Here is a 6,955-nt window from a genome sequence, read left to right on the forward strand (position 1 = left end):
ATATTTTTTTCAATGTAAGAGCTTCTTTTTATGAAGTTAGTTAGATGATATAAGATAACTTGAAATTTGTTGTGCCATTTGGTTCCAGGATGTACTATGATGATTACGACTACATACTATATGTTTATGTTAAATTTGTTGGGAAGACAAGATACAGGCGTCTGTAGGCTACCTATTTGAGTCCCATTCGTTTGGTGAAGAAAGTAGCTCATGGTACAATCTACATTTATGTCATGTTTTCTTTTTAACAATGTTTTTTTTCACATATTAGCCCGGCTGCCATTTGGTTTCTGTGCATTTCAGAGATGCAGGATGTACTATGGTGAGTACCACTAAATACTTTATGTTTATGTTAACTTTGTTGGAAATATAAGATACAAGCTTTGGCTATCAAATACTATATGTTATTCCTTCTCAAATTGGGGAAATGTGACCTACCTGCTTTATTGTCCATTGTTAAACATTTCACATTGCTTCAGGGTATTAGTATATGAGAGTCCTTTTTAAGATTGCGAGATTTGAGATTTGCCAAAATTGGTATCTTCTATATCTTCATCACTGTTTGTTTAATTTGTAGTCCGCCAGTGTGGTGCTGCAGTAGCAGTGTTCATGTTGTACTCTTGGCATGTTTTTGCTAAGCAACAGTAGTTGCAAATTAGAGGTATTATTAATTTCGTAAAATTACTTCTGTTATAGCCATCTTCCATGTCAACCATAGTTAGTGCTGATCTGCTATAGTTCTTTCTTCTATGTGACAGGTTGGGTACTTGGATTTTTGTGCATATGTTAAACAATGGTCTCAAGCTGCAGCCAGATATAGGTGACCCAACTTTATTTTATGAGATTTCCCTTCTGTACAATACAATGATTTTTTTTCGAAAAGGACATTACAATGATTCTTTTTTCAAGAAAGACATTACAATGCTGCTATCGATATTATCTGGTCTTAGGCTGTTTTCATACGCAATGTACAGTCAATCACGGTGTTTTGAAAGCAAAGTAAATATATCTCAGCTCCAGTAATGTCTAATTGGTGGTGTCATCTTTATTTCAGGTGGATTCCTATTGCACATCACAATTACTGCTAACTCATGTTTGAAATTTTGCTGCAATTTTTTTTGGAAGTGAGCACACTACCGAGTAAATTACCCTCGCCATTCCTTCCTGGTTTGCTTCATTTGTGCATCTGTATTTCCGTACCGAAGTTAGGTACTTGCATGTAGGTTAGAGCAACAATCCAGACTGTATTATGGGAAGATGTCTCGCATCCAAGTCACCAGTGGAAAATCATAGATCACTTGGATTTCGTCTTTGTCGATTGTGAGGTATCCTACTTAGCACTTACCCTGCTACCGACTGCAATCAATACCTAGCTGACAAATTTAGTTACTGCTTTTAAATGAGAATTCCATTGTGTCAAAGAATATTACAAGTTTTAGGGTGATTGACATTTTTAATAACCGTCCATCTGCTCCCATCTAACGGTGATAATTAGACGGAACCAAACTGACGGAACCAAAATTGCGGGACCGGAACCAAATTCGGTGGGACCGGAACCTGATATATATTTTGCGAATATTATAAAAAAACAATCATCCTTTTAAACGGACAAATCATCTGATAACAAATCATCTCGCACACATCTTGAAGTTCGTACTATTCTCATCAAAAAAAAATTAGAACTTACAGATTTATCTCTCTCACTCTCTCATCCGCTCTGTCTCCCATCTCTCGCTCTCTCTCATCTCTCACTCTTCGCTTCGGATGAGCTCTGCCCAGCGACAGAGGAGAGGCCACCTACCTTCCGGCGAGCTCCGCGATGGAGGAGAGGGGGCCGCATCGGAGCTTCCTACGAGCTCCGCGATAGAGGGGAGGTGGCCGCGTTGGAGGGTAGGGAGACGGAGGGGAGTGGACGGCGACAGACTGAAGCGGCTGAGGCGGCGTCCACGGAGGTCTCCCGTCGATCTCCGTGACAGAGGGTAGCGCGGGGTGTGGAGGGGACGGCGGAGGCACCCGGTGTCTACGGAGGTCTCTCCCTTCGATCTCCGCGACGGAGGGCAGCGCGGGGTGGAGGGGACGCCGGAGGCGCCCGGCTATGGGAGGAGCGGCGGCGCGGGGTACCGGCAGTTGCCGTACCCCCGAGGCCTGGGCAGTTTGGCCGGGAGGAGAGGAGGGCTGCTCCTCGTATCTTGCCAAGGCGTCAGCCATGCCCTCCTCGTCCTCGCACATCGGGGTTGCTGGTGCTTCTGCGTTAGCCTGCCCTCTTTGCGTTGGTCGAGGCTAGCGTGAGGAGGAGCGGCGGCTGCGGCGTTGGTCGAGGCCAGCGAGGGGAGGAGCGGCGGCTGTGCCGTTGGACATGGCCGGCGAGGGGAGGAGCGGTGGTGACGATGGTTGGGTTTCGGCTACCATATCGTATAAGTGTCCTCTCTCGCTGAAGCTCTTCATGGCTACTGCAGAAGATTTTTCAGTATTCTTTGCTGCTATGTTTCTAGGATCATATCACCATCAAAATGCATTCATATTCAACAGTTTGAGCTATGTGAAATTCCTCCTTAATCAGCATGATGCCCATAGGCATAGGCAACACGGTAGAAGCTGGGCCAATCATGACAGGATCTTCTTCTTATTAGGTTGATTACAAACATCACTCTACTAATTTTATGACTCCTAAAATTGCAAAACAATCTTTTAGTTTCACTCAAGCTCTCTTCCACGGTTTAAGTATGTCATCTGTAATGCCATTAACTAATGTGAATCTGCTAGTATCTGAATTTGATTAGAGTCATAGCACATGACATGAAATGTATGTGAGCCTATGGATCCGTTCTGCTGTGATGTGCAATATTCGATGAGATATCTTCCAGCTCCCATTTGAGCATCACTGGTTGTTGCAATGACTGTCATAGCCGACTTCATGGCATACCTCCTCTCGGCCTACAATGACGCCTTCGTGCACTTAGGCTCTATGGCATACAAAGGTGTTGAGATTTGTGCAGGCGCCAACCGTCATCTCAACATTTGGAGAGCTCGTTTGTCAGCTATGATTCCCAGGTATTGGCTACTCTAGATTTCTGAACTGTTTCGGAATGATTGCATTTTCATCTCTGTTCAAATTGTTACAAAATGAGCTGCAGGGAAATACATGATGCTGTGCAACATCTTGCCAGACCCTACAAGCTCTTGCTGATGTTGTGGATGCAAGACAGGTGATTGGAAATTAAACTCTGTTAACACTGATGCCTACATTGACCGTGGAGTGTTCTGCCATACCATGTATTGCACTAATGTGGAGTATTCTGCTGCTATAGCCTATAACTCTTGTTTTTTGGAGGTAACATGACTCTTGACTCTTGAACTGAGCAGCAATTGACAGACTAAATCATCAAGCATTTTGCTAGCCAGCTCATGGTTACTCTCTTGGACAGGTCGTGGTAGGATGATATAAAGGGAAAAGTTGCTTTCATGATATATCAACTGGTGAACTATCTTGGACAGTTCAGACAGACGGAGAGGTACAAATGCTGCATCTCATTTGAAATATCTTTTGACTCACTTTGATGTACCGTAATTGTATACAATGTTTATGCTAAGATTGAATGGACTCAGATCATCAAACCAGCAGTTATTTTTAACAGATTACAGTAGCAGATTTACACGTGCAAACTGAAAATCTGAGATACAAACGATGGAAGTATCAATGTTTGTGATAAACCTGAAAACTGAAACCTATGTGTGTGCAGTACATTTGCATGCCACACCACTAAAGCACACGGCCACAAGGATTTGTAACCGATAACAGTTACTTAGACCTCATTTATGGTAATTAGTTTGGCGTCAAGTTTGTGCTCTATTTCCATTAGTTGCACGCCTTCTTCTTCTCATGGTCTGCTCGTTGACGATTTGTATCATATCCTATCTTCTCTCTTCCTCTTCATGTGCTTCTCTTCACGACAACCTTCGCGACTATAGACAAATTTCATCAGAATTATCTCCTTGTTGGCTCCATCCCACTCAATGTAGCTTCTCCGTACACTATATCCTTTCTAAAGGGCATAACTGTTGTAGAACTTGAATCCGTCATCCTCGCTAGCAACGTCTTGCTTGCGTTCTCATGGTACTCCTTACACTCCTCGCGCACATTGGCCATATCTTCCTGCAGACCAAATACAAACTAACAATTAAAAGTTTTATCACAATACAAGGATAAATGTAAAAAGATTGAGGAGAATATTACATGAGATTAATCAGTGATTTAAACGAGGAACGGTACTAGTTAACCACCGTTTCGTACTGAGCTCGAAACAGTTGTGGAGATGTATGTCTTGATATGCATTGGGTGAAGTTGAGGTAGAGGAACATTACCACATATAGATTTGCTGCAACATTCTAGGCAGTAAAGATGTTTGCGTTCAACTGAATAGCCATCTACTTGCTATACTTGACCAGAGATGTAGCACTATATGTCTAAAAGGATGGTATGTCTAAAAGGATGGTATGCATGCTATATGGGTCTACACGAATACTTGGATTTATATTATTCAGGTAATGGAATATAATGTTGATACTTTGTGTTATTCTGAAATACTTGGTCATGAGGGGGCGGTGATTAATCTCTTCATTCTTCAGACTTACACAGAGATGCATTTGTGATTTGCCATGAACAAATACACCTCTATTCTATTTCTTTTGACAGCTCTCAATAGGGAGTAGAGATAGAAATTCCAAAACACTGAATTTGACTCATACGTTTTGCAGACATTCACTGATGGACGTACAAAACAATGAAGTTGAGTTGAGACACTGGTCTGACCTTGAGTTACGATCAAGCGGGCGAGGGTGGGGACGGTGGCCACCGACTCTGATCCCGCTGGCAAGGAGAGCAGCGGCGTTGCAGCGGACTGGGCCGCGGAGGAGAACGATTTAGGGTTGTTGCAGATGCCGAGGAGGCGGCGGCCACGATCCCCTAGATGAAGAGGGGGCGGCGTCCGATCCCGTCGCCCCGCTCTGGCTTGCCTGCTGCCGATGAGGTAGATGTGGACGACAACTTCGCTTGCCTGCTGCCGATGACGTTGATTAGGACGGCAGCTCCGGCTTGCCGACAAAGGACGAGTACTCGTGCAAGCGGCGGCGGCTGGCCGCCGCGATGGAGGAGAGGGGGCTGCGACTCTCCAACGATCCGCACGACAGGGGGGGAAGGGCGGCGGTAGCATCGCCGGCGGCGGCGGGCGCTCATGAGTCAAGAGTATCGTGGTTTTTTTTATCACGGTATAAGCATTGTGGCCTTCTTTTCACATGTCTACGATGACGAGCTTGGTTTTTTTTATCGGATTCTGATTTGACGAGTTGACTTCTAAAACGTTCGTTTATAATTGGTGAAGCATTATAGAAGTTACATAAAAACTATTACCAATTTAATCAACGGTCACGAAAAATTAGATTAGACGGAACCTAGACTAGATTAGACGGAGCTAAGGTTCCGTGCCAATCACCGTAAAAGAGCTCAAAGAATATAGTCTCCTTTTCTTGCTAAGCTCATTATAATCCATTTTGATGTATGGCAGCCTCTTTTCTTATTTTTATCATGTTTACCTGCGCAAATAACATGGCCAAATTAGCTCTTATTACTTCCTCCGTTTTAACGTCGTGGGAAAAGTTAGTCTTTCAGTAATATTTGTAAAAAAAGTTAAAGCACCTTTGCGAATATGTGCTTACCTCCTCCCCGAACTACAATACTAAGTTAAACAAGCAGTTTTATACAAGTAAACCAACCACTAGAAAGTAGCACGCTACACTCTTGCACATACATGCTTTACCATTTTCATTAAGCCGGTAGGTATATTTGATTGAAAATATATATTCCGTTACTGAAGTCCATATGAAATATTTCCCTGTGTTTTAAGGTTTTGTTCGTTTTGTACTGTATACGATTTCTTATTGTGAAGTACATCTGCCTTCCTCATGAAACAAAATCCGACCTTGATCAATAAATGTTACAGGGAAACACAATGGATCTAAAAATTGGACAGATATTTATACCGCTGACGAAGACAAAATAAAAATCGCTGAATTTATGCTTTTTCAGTTCCCATGGTGTAACACTTACAGGCAAAGATGAGATGCTCCTTGTGAGTAGTACTATGGGTCAAATGGATTACGTTTCGTTTGACATAGCAGCCATTGTCGGTGTTTTCGTAACCGACGTGACACCCAGCTATCTAGAAGTTGCGAACATAACGTCATTGGCAACTGAACCAAGAAGTTGCTCTGTACCAACTCCGATTTTGCCAGCAAATGGTGAGCGACATGTACTCACTGATCCAACCAATGATCCTTCAAAGGCAACAAAAGATGCTGGAAATAGGCATGCCCAGCAAAGACATCATGGGGACTGCTCACTCAGGTCTAAGCGAGGTAAATGCTGTACACATGAACTGTGGTGAGCTATACCTGATCCTACACCAATAAGTTATCTCACATATTGAAATTTTCTGCATACAAGGAAACTAGCTCGAGAACTGACGACAAGCAGAGCAGGAATTCAGACGCAGTTGCTGGATCAGCTAAAAACGGGTACTGTCCATCTTTATACCGAGTACATGCTTGCAACACTGTCTTAATGCATGATCATTATCTACCGTGCCAGAAGGAAAAAAAATCCAAAGAATTGCTTTTGGCTGTAACTTTCTGATTTACATCTACATTTTTTATTGGCATATATTAGCTATGACTCTTGCTCGCGTTTTGACTCAGGTTTCTACTACTTTTATGCCTGCTCATAGGGATAGTGCAAATTGTGTGTCTGCATTTTCCATTTATCCTAGCAGAATCTGCTTATTGTTTGTTCTCTTTTGTTTTTGTTTATGTGGAGTTGTATGCCATGAGATTGGTTCGTTGTTGCCTCCAACTGAAGACCATGCAGCTCGCCTCGGATCTTGTTCCCCGCGGCGCCCTTCCT

General features: G+C 43.1%; 2 long non-coding RNA genes across 2 annotated transcripts; one reads left to right on the forward strand and one right to left on the reverse strand.

Moving 5' to 3' along the window:
* Positions 1-1,675: 1,675 nt before the first annotated feature.
* LOC127341642 (uncharacterized) lies at positions 1,676-6,514 on the forward strand. The gene is made up of 5 exons (XR_007875685.2): positions 1,676-3,051; positions 3,135-3,331; positions 3,426-3,512; positions 4,756-6,411; positions 6,500-6,514. It is a non-coding gene; the product is annotated as an uncharacterized lncRNA (long non-coding RNA).
* Positions 3,430-4,949, reverse strand: LOC127341643 (uncharacterized). The gene is made up of 2 exons (XR_007875686.2): positions 4,811-4,949; positions 3,430-4,153 (listed from the first exon to the last, which is right to left on the reverse strand). It is a non-coding gene; the product is annotated as an uncharacterized lncRNA (long non-coding RNA).
* Positions 6,515-6,955: the final 441 nt, after the last annotated feature.

This window comes from Lolium perenne, chromosome 3 (assembly GCF_019359855.2).
Source record: "Lolium perenne isolate Kyuss_39 chromosome 3, Kyuss_2.0, whole genome shotgun sequence".
Lineage (NCBI taxonomy): Eukaryota > Viridiplantae > Streptophyta > Magnoliopsida > Poales > Poaceae > Lolium > Lolium perenne.